At 40.4% G+C, this 20,993-nt stretch overlaps 1 long non-coding RNA gene across 1 annotated transcript in view; it reads right to left on the reverse strand.

Annotated features, from left to right (window-relative positions):
- Positions 1-13,294: 13,294 nt before the first annotated feature.
- LOC310853603 overlaps positions 13,295-20,993 on the reverse strand; it is a 762,466-nt gene continuing 754,767 nt past the window's right edge. Inside the window, exon 3 of the long non-coding RNA XR_014568817.1 lies at positions 13,295-13,329. This is a non-coding gene — a long non-coding RNA (uncharacterized lncRNA). The remainder of the gene's footprint in view (positions 13,330-20,993) is intronic.

Below are 20,993 nucleotides of genomic sequence, written 5' to 3' on the forward strand. Positions count from 1 at the left end.
CCTATAATTAAAAAAATGGAATACAAATAAAATAAAAAACATTTTCTTCTGTGATTATTTCTGGTTAAGTGTAGTAATGGTACCAACCTGCTCTGTGTAGCATGATGACTGGTTGTAAAAGCAGCTCCAGTTTTCTTTTGCTGGAGGCAGACATCTTCTTCCTCGTATTCTCTGATAGTTCTGTTAACTTTAATCAATGTATCAACTGGTTGATAAATGACTTCACTGTTTCTAGTAAAGTCATATTATTAGTCTATTAGTCTCAGAATAGATTACTAAACTAGTTCTCAGTGTGTGGCCTCGTTTCTGACATGTCAGGCCCCCTCCTTTTATTACGCTCTATGGTCAGGCACTGTCTAGTGAGCTAATCTAGTGAGCTAATTTAAGGCTTCCGGTGGACGATCTCTTCAAAATAAGAGTACCCTCTAGAGTATTGAAAAAAAGTTTAATTTGCACATTAAAACTACAAATTAAGCATTTTAAATGATGCTATATAAGAGCTCATAAGACGGAGACCTATGGGGCAGGTTAAAGTTAAACACTTCCTGGTGGTGATTTGACCCATTGATGCCAACACCGCCACCTTCTGATGAAGAGCTGCACAACAGTCTTCCAATGGTTTTAAATTGTATAACATTCAGAACGCGATGGAGCAGAGAGCTTCTTGAAACTATAGCTTCTAAGAAACAGGGAGAAGAGGGGATTTTTGGTAGAGGCAAGAGGATGTAATTTATATTACTTGAATGAGAAACAAAAGTAATGAAACAGGTGTTGTTATTTAGCAATCAGGAAATTGGAGAAATACATATTTTATTCTGTAGGCTATATTATTATTAATGTTTGTCTTTAGTTCGTTTGTTTGTTTTGTAAAAGCATTGACAATGAAGGGAAAATTTACGCCATATTTGTTTACGTCATGTTTATGTCAATGTTTGTGTTGGCACCGTTTGTTTTACATCACCATTCATCACCTAATCAACATGATTATCACACGGGTGTGATATTTGCCATACATTCTCTCATTTGCAATTAGTGGTGACATTTTAGTTCATGCCAGAAGTGGATGAGAGAAACGAGTGAGCTCAAACAACCACAACAGAAACTTTTAATGTTTTTGGTAGGCTAAAGCAGATGATGATGTATTCTAAGATAAGATAATATATATATAGGCCTATTGACCCTGTGGGGAAATTATTAGGACACACAGTGCTGCTAATTAAACGGTGTGTGTGTGTGTGTGTGTGTGTGTGTGTGTGTGTGTGTGTGTGTGTGTGTGTGTGTGTGTGTGTGTGTGTGTGTGTGTGTGTGTGATGAAATGAAGGCTGTGTGTGTGTCTTTGATGAAATGAAGGCTCTGTGATGTTATCATTCCAGGAAACCGGTACGATTTGCAGTCCCTCTGACCTTTTCAGCTGTATTTTATCGATTGAGTCACCAAAATCTATTTTTAAAAGCTTTTATCATCAATTGAAATGTTCCCTTTAATATTGTGTAACAATTATGTGGATTATATTTTCAAATCAGAAATTATCTTGCTTTCTTTCAGTAGACACCCCCTATTTTGTCCATTTTTTCATGTCCCCAATGGCCTTCGATGAAAGTGGACTTGAGATATGACTATTAAAAATGTACAAAAATCTATAAATTATGCCATTCACATATACATCTATCTGTGCTTTATTGCTGGCCATGTTTATTTTTTCAATAAATAGATTATTAATAATTAAAATAGCATTAAAAAGCTCTGTCCCCCAGTCACACTCAACCCCGTTACACAAGTCATTCCCCCCTCCATAAAATGTTTGGACTGGCCCTTTAGTGACATCACCAACCAGGAAGTGACATCTACAAGTCTTCTGAACAACATGTTACAGAGACAGGTAACTTCCCACATTCTTTTACAATGTTTTATAGTAATTTTAAATCTCATAGCGTGGTCGTAAAGCATAACCAGCTCATCTCCGTTACATGAAATAAAGATAGAAAACAATTATTTGTGAAGATTATCTTTGTTATTTCATCAATATATCTGATTTCTTAATATCATGCATACCAAGTGGTCTCCTCTGAATCACCACAAGTAGAGTAGTGGCCATTCTGAGTGAAAAATCACAACTCCGTCACACTCAACCCCGTTATGATTTTCATCATAACGGGGTTGAGGGATTGTGACGGGGTTGTGTTTTTAACACTGGTTGTAAAGTTATCATATTATTTAAATGAATTATAATATTCCATCAACATCCTTGTACTACATGCATATTATATACTTGATATTGATAATGTCTATGCTAAAGGTGGGTTTGCTGTTATTTCTTTACACAGTCATACATAAATAGTGTATAAGAATTGGAAAGGATTTCTATTCTCAATATATATCTCAAAGTTTCTGCCTATATAAATCTTCTCAAAGTATATTTGATTTAATTATGCTATAAATATTTACAGACATCTATGAGTCCAAGATGGCACCAAAAACAGCTGCAGAAAGGCAGAGGGAGTACCGTGCCCGGCTAAAAGCTGATCCTGCAAAGAGAGAGCAACATCTCAACCAACAACCAACCAATCCAACAAGAACTGCATGTATGACGAGTGTGTGGACTGCAAGGACAAGTGTGTGCCAATCTCCAGTACATATGACGGTACAGCAAAAGTGTCTTTCACTCAGTGGGTCACAGAAGATAAGGAGATGGATAAGAAGAATGAGGGAGAAAAGAGGTCAACTGTAAAGGTCACCATCAAGAAGTCTGTGGAAAGCACACAGGAGGACCTCACTGAGTTGTTCCACACCTTCCTCCAGCGGTTCAAACAACATCACTTCAACATCAAGCAGCAGCATGGCTTCTGCCGTGAATTGAAGAAGAATATGTCAGTGGATGAGGCCTTGATACACATCGACTTTTCGGAAAATTACAGCTGCAAATATAGCTCCCAGATTCAAGCAGTGCACCTTGGGGCTTCACACCAGCAGGCCACTCTACATACAGGGGTGTTGTATGTGGGTGGAAAACCAGAGCCTGTGTGCTCCAGCACCATCTCCCCCTGCAGACATAAAAGCCCTCCAGCAATATGGCAACACCTCAATCCAGTGCTGGATTATCTTCAGGCCACACATCCACATGTTTCTGTGCTGCACTTTTTAAGTGATGGCCCCTGTACTCGGTACAAACAACGGGGAAACTTCTTCCTTTTCAGCACAGAATTGTACAGAAGAGGGTTCATGGCTGGCTCTTGGAATTTCTTCGAAGCTATTCACAGCAAAGGAGCACCAGATGGTGTCGGGGGAGCCTTAAAACGATCAGCTGACATGATGGTGGCGAAGGGCCGTGATATCCCGGATGCAGAAGCGCTGTATAAGGCCTTGACTGAGGCAAACACAACAGTGAAACTGTTCTTTGTGAAGGGTGAGGATGTTGAGGATGCAATGGAGAAAATGTCAAAGAAAATACCAGCAGTGCCAGGCACAATGAGAATCCACCATGGTGATTACGCTGGCTCCAGGAGAACTGCTACATCGTGATGTCAGCTGCTTTTGCACAACACAGAAGCAGTTTAACTGCAACTGCTTCAAGACCCAGCGTTTTAGTTTCGGCCAGATGGTAACTGCTGTAACTGTGCCACAGCCAGCCAGTGAAGAGAACACGCAGCCACAGCCAGCCAGTGAAGAGAATCCACAGCCAGAAAAGGAAATCCAGTGGGAAAGTGCAGAGGTCATTGGGAAGTGGTGCATAATCCGCTATGATAGAGGCCTGTATCCAGGCATCATTCTTGGCACTGAAGAAAGTCATGTCCAAGTAAAATGTATGCATCGTGCTGGGATTAACCGATTCTTCTGGCCGAATCGGGATGATGTCCTCTGGTACCTGTTCGACGATGTCCTTGAACTCATTCCACCCCCACAGCCCGTGACAAAGCGTCACGTAGAGATCTTGAAAGCGGTGTGGGACAGACTGAATTCACAATGAATGACTCAAAACATGAGGCACACACACACACACACACACACACACACACACACACACACACACACACACACACACACACACACACACACACACACACACACACACACACACACACACACACACACACAATGAATGCCTCAAAACATGAGGCATGCACACACACACACACCCTCACACACACACACACACACACACACACACTCAAGTGTATTTGACAGAACGAAGACACATATTCATTGTTGTCTTTATTTGTGTTCTTAACTTGTCAGTGTTAATAAAAGTCAGTTCAATGAAATTGTCTATTCTTAAATGGTTCCTAATAATGATATAATAATTATTGTTGAATTTGAGATTTTAAAACGACTATTAATGTAACAGTTTCCGTGCTTTGAATGGATTACTCCAGGTTAATGTCGCTGCCATATCGGACATACGCGACTTTTGTTTTATGTGTTTAATCCGCCGTAATGTAATAATTAAAAAGAAAATCCGTCTTCGCCGCGGAGAAAGAGAGTAGGTGCATCTGTTTTGATGAGGGAAACGGAAATCGTCACATGCTGTGGGCTGCTAGGGCTTCTGGGAAATTGAGGCCAATGCAAACGAATGGGGTTCAACGCCTCATGGAGGAGGGTCCTGTGCTGCGTCTTCTGGGTGTACCAAGATGGCGGGTGGTCCGGCCGTTCATAACAAACGGGGGAAGCTTTTTTCGCTCGATTTTCGCGGATTAAAAGCCCAAATAATTCAGCATATGCTCTAAAGGTAATACAACAATCTCGGCAGTGAAGGGGGGTTGATTAAAAGTCTGGTAAATCGTTTTCCGCAGTCAAACTGTTAAGCTGTATTTGTCTCTTCAGTACTGTTTACCACCTTCAACCCCGTTACCCTAGGCTCAACCCTGTCACGCATATGTTTTTTGTGATTATTTCTTAAGGTTTTATGAAAATGTAATTAATGGTTATTGAACTATGTCCGAAATGTTTAGAGCAATCATAAAAATATATTTTTTTGTTTGAAGTCAGATGCTATAGTCGATTTTGTATCCATTTTTGAGAAAAAAGTAGGTCCCCATCAAAAAATTGCCACATTCAGGCTGTAGTATAGCAAAAGTGGGAAAATGTATGTACTTTTTATATTTCAATTTTTTGTATTAGTGTGAGGGCCATTTGATGAATAGAAAAATGTTTGTGTGTTTGTGTGTGTGTGTGTGTGTGTGTGTGTGTGTGTGTGTGTGTGTGTGTGTGTGTGTGTGTGTGTGTGTGTGTGTGTGTGTGTGTGTGTGTGTGTGTGTTGAAATGAAGGCTGTGTGTGTGTGTCTCTTTGATTAAATGAATGAAGGCTCTGTGGTGGTGCGTGTGTTTGCTTTATGTATACTTATTTGTTAGTGTTTACTTTGTATTTTATGTAAGCACATTTTACTCATTCATTTTTGTCATTATTATTTTTGTTAAACAGTATTTGAAGCTGGTGTATTTACATTTAATGTGCAGCTTGAATAAAATGCAGTGTATTATAACTTGTAACCTGGATTTGGTCTTACTTTATTTGTTTGCAATATAGTATACCTACGACCTACCTACCTAATCAACATCCATCCATCTTCAACCGCTTATCCGTAGTTGGTTTGGTTCGCGGGGGCAACAGCTCCACCAGAGTGCTCCAGATTTCCATCACCAGAGCAGTGACTTTCTCCTGGGCGATCTAAGGGAGATGCCAGTCACCCGTCGAAGAAAACTCATTTTGGCCGCTTGTATTCGCGACCTTATTCTTTCGGTCATGACCCACACTTTATACTTAATATATTAGTGCCCCTCACTTCACACTGGTGTGATTTTTTAATACCATGGGACCCTGGCTGAAATTCACCAGCAAGACCTAAGCCTAAACCCAAAACAAACTATAAACTGGTCACCAGCTAAAACCAGCATAAACTGGTGACAAGCATAAGCTGGTGACCAGCAAAACCATCACAATACCAGCTAAAACCAGCATAAACTGGTGACCAGCATAAATTCCAGCTACCAGTTTAAACCAGCATGGACCAGCAAAACCTAGCTGGTCAGTCACCAGCTAAGACCAGCAAGATGGCGTCCAAAACACACTCTAAAGCTGGTCACCAGCTAAGACCAGCAAAAGGTGGTCACCAGCTAAGACCAGCAAGAAAGTTGCTGGTCCAGTTTATGCTGGTCTATCCTGGATTTTTCAGCAGGGGCGCCACGGCCCATCCACACCCACTCTGTGGCCAGACATATATTACATTGGCAGTGAGATTAGGACAGCGCCACGGCCCGTCCGCGCCCACGGCTGGAAAGGGTACTGCGCCCGTAGTGAATTTTCACTACCATAGAGAATGCATTGGAGAACGGTTGGGCTAGGGACCCCCAGGACATGCAGTCTATACTGCCACCGTGTGGATCAGGTCGGCAATACACCATGTTAATGTACACTAGCTGTTCCATCTGTGGAATGAATTAATATCTAATCACATTACAAAAGGCAAGCAGCTATATTAATATTGGACCAGATATGAACACAACTTCTCTCTCTGCTATTATACTTTATAATACTGTATTATAAAGTATAACAGCAGAGAGAGAAGTTCCGATTTAATATATGTGCTTAGGGTGTCAAAAAACTTCAACGAGTCTGGGGTTAAATGTCTGGTCTTTGTGTCAGAAACTATATTACAAAGTAAGATGAAAGTTGGAAGCAAGCATGCAACGTATACGTATATATAGCCTACACTGTAGGCCTATATGATTTTCCCCAAGGCATGCATTGTTATTTGTGCATACATATTAGTATCGAAGCAATATGGTTTTCTATAAGAAGGCAATTAAAATGCATGCATGACATACTTCTTGTCAAACGAATAATGGAATACTTCTTGTCAAACTGTGGCTTGAGTCTCGATAGTATAACCATTACCATATAGTCAGACACAAACAATTCATTTCATACATAGGCCTATAGTACATTGGATAGACCTTTTTTTTTTTACTATACTAGGGGGGGATAGCTATAGCTAGCTGTTGTTAACTCTGACTCCAAATATTAATGAAACAGTTAGGCTAAAGCAAAGGCTAGGCTATATAGCACTGGCCTATATTAGGCATACCATATTCTGAATGACCAAAAAGAGGACACATGCGCGCGTGCATGTGCGCGTGCACGTGCACATGCATGTCGTGCATGTGCATGTGTCGTGCGTGCGCGGTTCTGTTTGAATTCAATTCATTTGTCAAAACAGTTTGGCTCCTAAATTTGATCAAATATGCTCTATATTAGTTATGTATTTATTTAAAGCAGTGGCTCTCAAAGGTGTGATCCAGGGACCCTCATGGTTCCTTGGGGGGGTTCCAAATGGACCCATTATAGGTCTGTAACTCTGAGAGTGTAACACATGGACCCAAATTGACCCTTACAGGTCTGTAACTCTGAGTGTACAAATGGAACCAAATCATGGACCCTTACAGCTAGGTCTGTAACTCTGAGAGTGTACTAGTACAAATGGAACCAAATGGACCCTTTTATAACTTTTAACTCTGATACTGTACAAATGGAATAAAATGGGACTCTTATGGGTGGATGGATGGATGGATGGATTTTATTTTGTCATTAACGAAATTAATCTGTTGGCATCAATCCAAATGCAATACAAAGAAATGGTCATATAGTACTGCAATAGTTGTTAGTATTGGCAAGAGTAAAAACAGTAGGAAAAAATACAGTTTATGTACAGTCAGGAGTTCATATGTTGACCTGGGGGTGGGGGGACAGACTATCGTTTGCTTAAAGAGTTCAGGAGAATAATGACTGAGGGGAAGAAGCTGTTTCTGGATCTGGATGGGTCCATTTGGTTTTACTCTCAGAGTTATGGGTAGCCCTCCAAGCAGAACCCAAATGCTACTGAAGTTTCTGACATTTGTTCGACCCAGTGCATTGGGTCCTGTTCCATGTCGTCCATGCCACCTGATTAAAACATTTACTGGCTAATGTTTACAAGTTAAAACGCCTCCCCGCGCTGTTTGACGATATTCTTCAGTATGAGGCTTTCTGAATATGTAAAGTATAAGTACACATACATACCTTTGCGAATATCTCCTGTGGCGCGGAAGCCGTTAAGTATTTTTAATATATGTTTGCCCGAATTGGAAGCTTGGCTGAATCTCTTCCTGCCTTGTTTATTGACATCCTCAGGCTGTGCTATTGGCTAGATTGCTAGTGACGTCACATTGCCTGTGACTGGCTAAGCTCGTTCTTGCTGTGTGGGGATGTTTGTTAGTGTCTAGATTCACGTATAATTATAGTCCAATATTTGGAGACCTGTTTCTGTGGCCAAAAAGAAGACTTTTCAAAGTGATTCCAGATACAGCAATTGCATTATTTATTACTATCACTTTAAAGTGTACAGTTTTTAAATACATCAAAGATGCGATAATAATCCTTTTCTTATGGATAAAGCCAATATATGGATATGGCTGTGTGTGTGTGTGTGTGTGTGTGTGATGATTTATCGGTTTAATGATTTCTTTGTGCCTTTGCGACCATATATATATATATATATATATATATATATATATAGATGTATATATCTGTTTGCAACAGTGGGTGTGCAATGCCGGTTTGTGCCACATGGTGGTGCACTGCTCCTTTGTGTGAAATGCCTGGACACCTATTCTGCTTTATCCAGCCAGTCATCACACCTATATAATCAGTAGGCTTGTCATTTAAATAGACATTACATAATTGAAATAACCCCAAGTGTATAGCAATTAAGCAGCATGCTTCAACACAGACATTAGTAACTCATTAGCATATTTTATATACACGCAAGACATTTCATTGTAACAAATCCCTATACTGACAACTGATATGGATATGGCTGTGTGTGTGTGTGTGTGTGTGTGTGTGTGTGTGTGTGTGTGTGTGTCCAATGTAGCTCCTTTCAGAACCACAGAATACCAATTTATAGAAGGATATTCTGTGGTTCCAAAAGGAAGCAAGACAAATGATGGTTGAGTGAGGGTTGGTTGAGTTAAGTGACTTGTTTTGGGGTAAATACTTTTAATGTATTTCTGTTATAAGGCCTAATATACATCTGTCCATGGAGAAAGTCGCCCTCAATTACGCGAAGGTGCTGGGTTGGCTTATGAAAGACCTAAAAGAGATGGGACCTTCGGCTCCTAAATGCATCATATATGCCAAGTGAGTATGTAATGATGGTGTATAAGGCATTGGTGAATTATTCTTTGACATTTTTCAGTGTGCTGAACTTTTCTGATTGGTTGATAATTGTTGAGATAAATGTGTTAATCCAATGAATGATACATTTGTGATTTTTCATTTTATTCATAAAGATCAAATCAATGGAATTGTATTATATTTGTCAATATGCACAGTGGCACACTGCTATGTATAATGTTGATACTAACTACATTAATGACTGTTCTTTATAGTTCTGCAAAGCATGTCAGAGAAATCTATTATGCATTGTTCCTGAGCCTTCAGGATGCATTTTGGAATGGCGGTGAACATGTCAGCCAAAATAAACTCGTTGACATGTTCATGAAAAACACAGACGATGAAGCTAAAGCAAGGATCCTGGCCACATTTGTCAGACCTGACAGCCAAATCCGATGTGTGGTGGCGACAGTTGCATTTGGAATGGGTATTCACGTTGAAGATGTCCGGATTGTTTTGCACTGGGGGGCCCCGAAGAACATCCTGAACTATTGGCAGGTATGAGGTGGAATTACACCTATTTGGCAGATTCAAAACATATTGAATCTAATACTATAATGGCATAATTAATTTAAAACTGAACTGGAAAGTTATTGAATCATGCATGCAAATAGAACATACAGTATAGTGAAAATCACAAAGCTTTCCAATTATATTGTGAACCAATTCTAGATTCCTAGTCATTCTCAATTAAAGTATGGGGAAAATGTACAGATTTATTAATGCTGAACTTGAAAACTCAATCTATTTCTCAAGTTGGAGACACTGAATTAGAATTTGGAAACAAACATGCACATAATTTGGTCTGATCGTTTTTTCTCTACATGGTAGGAGGTGGGACGGTGTTCCCGTGATGGCGCTCCAGGGAGAGGCATCATGTATGTGTACAGTAATGTGTATATGGCAAAACTGCTGGACAAATCCATGATCGACCTCATCAAATATACACTGGAAGAGAAGGTTTGCCTTAGAATGCAGGCCCTGAAACACATCATTTTGCCCCAGATGGATGCAGAAAGTTCACTAGCAAGGGCTTGTGGGGGTGCTTTGTGTTGTTCTGTTTGTGATGCGGCTCATGCGGCTCATGCTGCTATTGCACCATTATAATGTCAGTATTTTTGAGCAGTTTTGGTTGTGGGCATTGCTGTATTATTACATCACGTGATTTATTTTTTTACACTACTCCCAGCTCTTATACCTCATTAAAAACCGTGAACCCACGTTTGAGTCAGTTGTATGTGTGTTGGGATTTGTTACAATGAAATGTCTTGCGTGTTTATAAAATATGCTAATGAGTTAATAATGTCTGTGTTGAAGCATGCTGCTTAATTGCTATACACTTGGGGTTATTTCAATTATGTAATGTCTATTTAAACGACAAGCCACCAATAGTTAAAGTCAGATCTGGCACCACCCTGTGCCACAAACCGGCATTGCACACCCACTGTTGCAAACACACACACACACACACACACACACACACACACACACACACACATATATATATATATATATATATATATATATATATATATATATATTTGTTGCAAAGGCACAAAGAAATCATTAAACCGAAAATTCATCACACACACACACACACACGCCTTTATCCATGAAAAATGGATTATTATCGCATCTTTGATGTATTGACAAACTCTGATTGATTGATTGAAATATTTATTAACAGTTTGGAGAATCACAGTACATTTTAAGCACAAACTCAATACAAAGACTGTTAACTGTGAGTGGACGACCCAATTAAGCATTACACTTGTTTACAACAGGGTCCACATTGTTCAATCCATCCAAACATTTAGAGACATACAAACATTTAGAGACATACAAATAATCTCTACACGTAGTGATACTACTAATACTAATAAATAATGCAATTGGTGTATCTGGAATCACTCATTTTCTTTTTGGCCACAGAAACACAACAGACACAACATGATGGAAAACAAACATCCCCACACAGCATTGGCTACACGTCACATTGACGTGTAGCCAATAGCACAGCCTGAGGATGTCAATAAACAGGGCAGGAAGAGAATTAATCCAAGCTTCCAAATCGGTCAAACATGGATTAAAAATACTTAACGGCTTCCGCGCCACAGGAGATATTCGCACCGGGATGTATAGGTACGTAAAGTTACCGAATTCAGAATAACTCAAGGAAAATAATGGCGTCACATGCCGCGGGGAGGCGTTTTAGAGAGAATCTCCACATCCGCATTTAGGAATTTCCATACGAAAATACACTAGCGAGCAGGGACCCAACGTAAAACTAAACAAAATATCAAAAAAGTTTTACGTAGGGTCCCGAAAGGGGCTAAGTTATGGGGGTCCTTGAAATTAAAAAGTTTAAGAACCTCACAACCTGTATGCAATGGCTTATCTCTTGTAAAAAGAGAGACCAGCCTATTCTCCAAACCATTATCTTATGCTTTGCTAGGTTGTACAAAATAATATTGGGTCAATTTAATTTGCAGGACTCACCTCGCGCACAGCTGCCTTGTCTGTGTTGTTGACATGACATGGGCTTGCAGGACATAACTTTTATTTGTGAGTTGTGACAGACACATAGTTCCTTTGCAGACAATACAATCTGCTTCTCATTGGTCAGTCACAAAGCTAAGAAAACAGTAGCCTACTTTTTCTGCATGTCAATGATGATGAGATAGTTCTTTGGCATTTCAATCTTTCCTCACGGAGAGCACAACAGTCTATCTGCAGCCTGCGGTCGGGAGAAGTGCTGTCAGCGCGCAGCACATGCAGACTAGAGTTATGAATAATACACATTCCGGGGTTCGGGCTGGAAGTCAACCTCTCACAGTGTTTTTCCACTACGAACCATTGAACGTGCATTGTAATACACATTGAGCGTAGCGATACACAGGGCTGGTTCGGAAATAACGCACTGAGCGCACTGTGCAATGCAAACTAATGGGCGAGTGCGCTCCGGTGTGGTATTTCCCGAACGTGCCCATATACAGGCGATACGTGTAAAACCCCGGACATTTGAAGGAATTTATAAAACCCCCCCGGGCTGCCCGGACAGCCCCCCAAAAGAGGACTTGTCCGGGCAAAAGAGGACGTATGGTAAGCCTATATGAATGTCACACCTCAGCTCAAATAAGAGTTTAAATTGATTAAACTTGGCCAAAAGACTTACCACATAATTTACTCATAGCCACTTGCTCAGCTCTAGGACTAGTAGTGATGCAACACAGGCATAAAAACTAGTTCTCGTCATAATTGCTGCTCTGCTCAAAATGCACGCCCAAAAAACTCCCACTGATCGAGCTCGCAGTCGCCATGACGACCAATGTAGGTAGCCAATCCCAGAGCAGTGTACTCTGAGTACAGTCACGCCCCTGCTTCTAATTAGCTATAACGTTTCCACCTGTGACATTACCCACAATGAAAAGCAATAACGCATCGACAATAAAATAAAACAAAAAAACATGAACAACAACTTTCCAAGTTCAGGACCAACGTTCCTTTCTATGTAGAAACCGGTGTTTGCTCGTTGTTGAAACTATGCAAAAGAATATTTTTATTTTTTGTTAAGGGTTGCACCGTGACAAGCAGGGTGAGCACTACTGACACCTATATATACCCGGTGGGCCTGCTGACTAATGTATGGGTGAAATGATGAACTGTGCTACCAGTCACCTTGCCAGCTCAGTTGTTTGGGTGTGTTCCTGTTGACCTAGTACGACACTGATAACCCTGTGTCTAACAGGTGTAAGGTGATCTGCTAGGACCCTGACGGAGCACGCGGGCTGGTTGTGAAAGTGACTGAGAAAATTCAGCTGATCCCCATCCACAAATTTTTATTTGAACCTGCAATTCAGCCACAATTTTCAAATCGGCCCCATGGTGGCGCTATAAGCCATTTCTCTACTGTAACTGTCACTGCAGCATAAAGGAATATTATTGCACTGTTTTATTGATATTATAGTTTTATTTCAAGTGATTGTTATTTTTGTTGGTTTATTTGTCATATTACATGTATTCAGGAAGAACTGTCACAATATGCTCGCAGCAAAGTGCCTTTCAGATGGTGATGGGTTTGATATATATTTTTGATTATATTTGTTATCATCAATGTTTCGAAACTGTTGTTTTCAAGTCTGCGGACTCCTCAATAATCATATTTGAAATGGTAACCGACCCCCCAACTCTATTTATTTATAAATAAATAAATAAAAACATATTTGAACTGGGGACCTCCCAAAATTGTTATATTTTAACTGTGACCGGGTAAGTAGAGCTTGTAGATTCCCTATTTCTTCTACTTTTGTGTCACAACACCATGTAACATGATACCGTATATGACAAAAGTTAAAATATAAAATGTCAAAAAAGTTGAAATATGGATGGTTGCCCCACAGCAACGATCACCATCACTTTATCTACAGGCTAAAAATACATTGATGTGTTTTCTTGTTATGAAAATAGCCTTGTTAAATATTAAATGGTTCTCACAATTCATATCTGGTTTATCTGTGTTTATGATATTATGTATACCAGTATGCCAAACCCTCTGCTGCCCCACAGCAGAATATCCTAACATGTTTACAGCATTTCTGTGATCTGTACATCCTCAAGTTCAGTTCATGTTTCCAATAAACTGAAAATCACCCTATATGCAGGGCTGGACTGGGACAAAAATTCGGCCCGGTCATTTTCGCACAAATTTGGCCCAGACGGCCCACCACAACCCGTGCGCAGATAGCAGAAACTCCGCTCCGTCGACGCACACAACCAAACAAGCCCTTAATACCACCACTTTTACAGAACAACATAAATGATACAAACCAACAGACAACTACACAACCCTTTGTTGCTCTCACAAGAATGCTGGCAAAACGATTCAAGATAGAAGAGGGTATATAATAATATATTGTTGATTATATTATTTATTTATTTATTTGCCCTCTGGTGGTGGTGTTCTGTAAAATAATGACGTCTGCTCTCTGCCCACTGCAGGATACCTTATAAGGAACTGTGTGTCACAATAGCGTGACAGACTGGATCCCTGTGTTACTTTATTTGTTTACAAGTTTAAGTTTCCCGTTTTTTGCATCCCCGTAAAGGAAGATAAATAAACAACTTTGATTTAACACCGAAACCAACCTGGAATGGACATTCTATTTTATTCAAACAACAACAACAAGCAAGCGTCTTTAGTATAGTAATCAGTCTGCCCATGAAGTGGCTCACACAAAGGGAGAAAAGTGTTTTTAACAAAAGTGGTCACTAGTACTACATTAGTCAAAAGACTCGCTTTGGAGTTTTCCATTGGAAAGGAAAGGATTGCTGAAGAGGAGCAAATGTTTGAACGGCGGACAGCGTGGCTGAGAGAACAAAGGACAAGATGGTGGTGCGGTACAAAGCGGTAAATAATACAAACTTTAAAAAAAATCATAACGAAGAAACTATAAGCTGACACTGGAAAACGTGAAGGGATTGGTTAAAGGAGGACTTGAAGTTCATTTAGGAGCGCAAAAAAGTGACATTTGGTGCGCATTGAGAGACATTAATTTATTCAATTTAATTATTCTTCAACTGCATGATTTAAAAAGTGCGCTAAACGCCGCCCCTCTGAAATGCAATGATTAAATCATATCTTGCAATGGATTGGAAACATAAAGAGTTTGTAGGCTATAATTATATTGCCCTGCCTTTGTGTTCATAAAACTTGAAACTTGGAACTTAATGCAACATTGATGGAAATGTATATCAAACAATGAAATGGATGGAACTGAACAAAATGTTGCGGTGCCACTGCTCATCGTGAGTGAACCCCACACCGGTGTATAGGCAACATTGTTTTGCAATATCAAAATTAAAGAATAACTTTATGCCTACTACAAATTCAATAATAAATTATGATTAAATGTAAAAAAGAAGAAAAATAAAACCTCTTATTCCTTTTCATACTTCTTTGCCGTAGCAACTGGGAGCCACGGGAGAGGACCTGTAAGAGCCACATGTGGCTGTTACGGCCTCAGGCCTATAGGTATTTCTTTGCCTGCGTGGTGCGCACACCTGCGCCCACCTGACGGCATAAAGCCGTCCTGCAGCCTTCACTCACGGCCGCTGTCCAAACAGTCACTCCAGAGTGGAGCAGGGCAGCAGGCTAGAGGCAGCGCGCCCTCCGTGCAGCGAGAGAATGCACGGAGTAATATTATGGACACCTCCGTATAGCAAGAGTTGCTGTGCGCGATGAGTGTATTGTGTAACCCGTTATAATGTTATCACCTGTACTATTTCTACATTCTGAGCACTGGGCCACGGAAGCCTGCTTTTTGTACAGTTTGATAGATTAGATTAGAGACGGAGTAGGCAATAGTAGGGCACTGTTGTCACTTTATTTTCGTTTGTTAGGTTAGTGTCTAAAACTCAAGAGGTTGTAAATATATATATTGTTCCTATATAATTTGTATGCCACAGAGAATAATAAAGAACTTTGGGCATTTTAGACACTAACCTAAAAAACGAAAATAAAGTGACAACTTGTCACTTTATTTTCGTTTTTTAGGTTAGTGTCTAAAACTCAAGAGGTTAGTTTTAGTATGCTTTTGATTATTTCCCTTAGTTTCTCCGTGTGTCATTTATGTTTGAAAATGTATAGTAATTCATATTGAATACATACCTGTAAATATATATATTGTTCCTATATAATTTGTATGCCACAGAGAATAATAAAGAACTTTGGGCATTTTACCACCTTGCCTTATTACAATAACCGTCCTATGACTCGGTGAGTCGTAACAGTGGCTCTAGAGCCACAGGTTGCCTACCCCTGGTCTAGGAGCATAAACCTGCTCACTCACAGTAGCCGGCCAGCTGAATTGTAACCGGTACAGTACGCTCTCTCAGGATGACATATTATTCTATCAATGTTGTCACAATCATTCAGTCCACTGAGATGTACCAAGCTCAGCCTTGCCCTTAAGGAGTTTTAGCCTTTAGATGACTAGATAGTTTATTGCAATTATGCAGAGACCAAAAAGGAGAAAACACACACACACACACACACACACGCACACGCACACACGCACACACACACACACACACACACACACACACACACACACACACACACACACACACACACACACACACACACACACACACACACACACACACACACACACACACACACACACACAAACAAATGAGGCAACAGTATAGGTGGTTGGAAAAATGTTGCTCAGTCTGATATGCATTCTCTTTCAATCCTAGAGATGGAGTTGTACAGTTTCATCAAATTAATGTTCGGCAGAAAGGAGAGGCAACAAATGTGAGGGTACAAAATATATTTACAAAAAAATACAAGTCAACAATGTACACCATAATAAAACACAATCCACAACTATAAATGCCAAGTCTCTGTGTGTACGTGTGCAATCCACGTAACTTCATCCACAATTTCGACACACTTTCCACCCCACCGCATGCAGGGGGTTCAGTGTCGAGTCGGTCGGACAAGGCCCCTATATAGAGCTGGCCTGTTCTGACCTGACAACACTCCATATTTGGGCATGCCTGACACAGAACTCCAATAAAACACCACACCATTACAATAAAATGTAAACAGAGCCCTGTGTGTACGTGTGTAATCCACATAACTTGAATACCGTTCGTTCGCCCCACCGACTTCGACACACGCGTTCCAAAAAGGCCTGGGCTCCGGACAGAGTCTATATATGGAGCTGGCCTGTTCTGACCTTACAACACACCATATTTGGGCATGCCTGTCACAGAACTCCAATAAAACACACTGACAATAACAACAACAAAAAAGAGCAGAGCACAACTGACAACTAAGCAGGGTTCTTGAGCTTCTTCTTGTGGGGCCTTCCTTTGTTGTGGTCATCTTCATTCCCGAAGGATATCCACACATGACACACCTGTAGGGGTGAAAGCATTCATAAAATAGATTAATTAATCAAACCAATATCAAGTACATGCTGCTATGTGAAATTCAAAATGTTTGTCCGATCCTGTGTCTAGGTGAGATTGTATTAAAAGAGGAATAGCACTCATTTTCAACATTGAACTGTCCTTTAGGCTAATATACCTTAAGAGTTGTTAATAAAAAAAAGTCCCCCGCCTTCTGTTTAGCCTAGAACTGGAGGTTGGTGTACTGCACTCTGCAGGCCAAAGAGTACACAATACACTGGATCGCTTCTCTACTTGTTTCTCCAGGATGATTTTGTCAAGTCATAGTTTATCATGGTGGCTTATAGTTTTTAGGAGGGAGGGATGGATACAGTATATATATATGGTATACAGTTGTTAGAGCCAATTTAGTTAGTTATTTCTATCTTATTTATTGATTTGCTTGGACACTCGTTGCTGCCCCCCGCTGTTTGGGCTATGAAATAGTTGCCACAGGCCCACAGCTCACGGAACCTCTTGATAAGGAAGAGAGAGAGGGTGTGACAGGGGGGAAAAATGTTTGGACACGCACACGCGTGAGTGAGGACGGCAGCAAACAGTTTTTTGACCACATAATTATAAACAAGACACAATACAAAGAAGAAATGGGAGAAGAATAGTTTTGTTTGCGTCAGCCGAACTCTTGCACTTACACTGATTCTCACACACACACACACACACACACACACACACACACACACACACACACACACACACACACACACACACACACACACACACACACACACACACACACACACACACACACACACACACACACACACACACACACACACACACACACACACACAGCGATCGTTTTGGAGTTTGTTTTTGTGAACAACGCTGTGTGATTGCAAACAATAATGGAATGTGCGTCTGAACTACACCGTCTCCGAGCCAGGCGACTTGAAAATTAAGGTAGGACAAGTCTCCATAACAACAGTAGCCTATAAGGAGAGTTGGGCACGTACATATTTTATTTGAAGTTTGGGACTATATCCATTGATTCAGCATGAAGACTAGAGCATTCTAAATACGTACAGTACACACGCAAGCTTTGATCCCTGATAACTCAGCCTCGGAGCTGACTTGAGAATGAGCGGAATGAGCCCCCCCCCCCCCTTCCCCCCCTCCCCCCAAAATGAGTGGAAAATAATATTACCAGAAACACAAATATATAGAAATATATAGCCCTGAATAAACTGGTCTGTAACTCTGAGAGTTCTCAAATGGAACCAAATGGGATTCCATTTGAACACTCTCAGAGTTAAGGGGGTGTAACGATCAAAGTAAGAACATTATAATGGTCTGTGGCAAATATTTAGATTTTCTGCTTTACACACCAAGTCTTTGCCACAGACACATTTTGTCCGTTTACGGACATGGTTGTGACCTCTGCTTCCCTGACTGTAGCGGACCCAGCTGGCAATAAGGAGTTGGAGATCGACTGATGAATTTTACCATTTTATTGTAAACTGTCACCGTGAAAACTGAAAGAAAAACATATACATACATCAAAGATCAATAAACATCGCATCAATAACGTCACATATCAGTACATCATAAGCAGTTTCATATATTAAAGTAAATCATATTTATGCATTGGCATTGCACATCTTCCATGTATACACTACACAGCCTACATTTATAATAATCTACACAAAGCATCCAGAATCATAAACCACCAGCCCAACATAACACATTACACAATAGATCAAGACCATAAAACTCAATAACATTTATAATAAACTTCTAGGTAATTCAACAACAGTAGCCTATAGACAAACAGAACAGAGTAGACATCCAAACAAAATACCTTTTTCCCCCTTCCAGCTAGGCGCTAAATCATTGAGATATGATATGATCTCTCAAGGTCCATTCTTGTGTTCTCTGAAAGTTACCTGTCCATGGGGATCGCACCAAACATTTCTAGTTTGTCATGCGATTCCCCATGCCGTCCGTCCATGCCAAACAATTCCTCCCCTGCACATGCTAAACTGGATTTAAATAGCCCTCTCTAGTGACCGCTGGAAGGAGCTGGTGGCGCTTCCGGCCATACCCTTCAAAATAAAGTTCAGCCTTCTCGGGGTCCGTTACACTGACTCACATGTCTAAGGCAGACATTCGCATTGCTGTAATGTGCCAGCTGCCTCCAAGCGTTCCTTTAGGTAGGGGGAAAAGATAACCACATGGATAATCAGCTTACAGAGTTAAACAATAACCTGACAAAAATATTAAAATTATTATTTCACAATGATAATCTTTGTTTTTTTATCCCACTTTTAATGTTTTAAGCTCTGTGGATATATAGTTTTGTTTCTATTATTCTTATACATACAAATGTTATCACTCTGACCTTTAACCCTCAGGACGCATCTGTACACACCTGGCACCAGGTAGGCATATTCTGCGGCTCCTTCCTCCACATCCACCCTTTCCTCCTGACTGCTGGGATGTGTCATACCTTGAGGAAGAGGTAGAGTTTTAGGCCCGAACCGGCTTTAACATGTCGGCACTTTTTATTTCTGGGACTGCAATTTTCACTTTAATAGTGTACAAATGGAACCAAATGGACCTGTAAGAGTCCATTTGGATCCATTGTTCTTTGTCCCTATAACACTTCGATATTGAACATTATGAAGTGTGCTTTAATAGGAATAGTTTCAGCATGCACATATTCTCTCCTTTTTAATTAGACATATTGAACAACTACTGACTGGTAGTTGAGTGAAAAGGTATGTAAGCACTTCTTCCAACATGTGTGGCTTTTACAGTTAATATAGATAATTAAACAGAACTACTGCAGAAAAGTAGCATGTGGCTGGTCAAACTAGGGGGTTTTCATGATGCTGAATCATTACAAGCATTGGCACAAAATAATTGTAGTTGACCAGGACACTGCCAGTACAACACTTTCCATCGACAGCCACAGAAGGCACGTTGCCGCTGCTACAGTCGAATACCGGACATCTCACCCCGGTGAGTTGTCTTCACTTTCTGAGACAGCGGGTGAGTTGTCTGAACTTTCCGGGGTGAGCAATTTTCATAATTGGCATAATATGTCACCATACCATTAACAACCTATAAGGGAAACAAAATCTAAATTTCATCATGCTTTAAGGGTTTTCATGATTCTGAATCCATTCCCAATCATTAGGTGTGCACACAATACACACCTTGGGCTAAAAACGGCCATAGCCATCAGCACATTTGGGCAAGTGCTACATAAAGCATGATGACATTTTTTTTGCCTTCTATATATTATGAAAATTGCTCAACATATGCAAGTTAGCATCCAGCAGTTTCTCCATGCTGGGGACCCATACTCAACATTTCTAACATAAAACCTTGGTGTACTCAACATGGATTGTCCGGGTTCACAATGGGGCTCTATGGGCTGTCAAGTAGACTATAGTAGGCTACAATGGTTCTCAACGTGGGGCCTGGGCCGGGGTACAGGTAAAATAGCAAAGAATCTGTTAGACCACTATGTTATACTTTGGCTATTCGAAAATGGACAATCTTCAAGCTCACACCATTGCATTGCAAGCCAATTGCATTCACAATAACCTGTGCGTTTGTCAAATGTCCTGATTCATTTTGAATTAATACCACAAATCTCCTATGGGAATCACTGGTGCAAAATTGGGCTTGCGACCAGATATTATGTTGAATAGCCAACATGAGTAATATAATGTTAAGTTAGTTGCTCTACTTATCTACCAGTATTTGCTATTGCAAATAGTGAGGAGAGTTTATTTTCATTTGAGGGAGAAAAGGTTACATCATCATAACTGACCAGTCATTGTAGGGGTCCATTCATGTA

Source organism: Protomyctophum parallelum (assembly GCF_964188405.1).
Source record: "Protomyctophum parallelum genome assembly, chromosome: 22".
Classification (NCBI taxonomy): domain Eukaryota; kingdom Metazoa; phylum Chordata; class Actinopteri; order Myctophiformes; family Myctophidae; genus Protomyctophum; species Protomyctophum parallelum.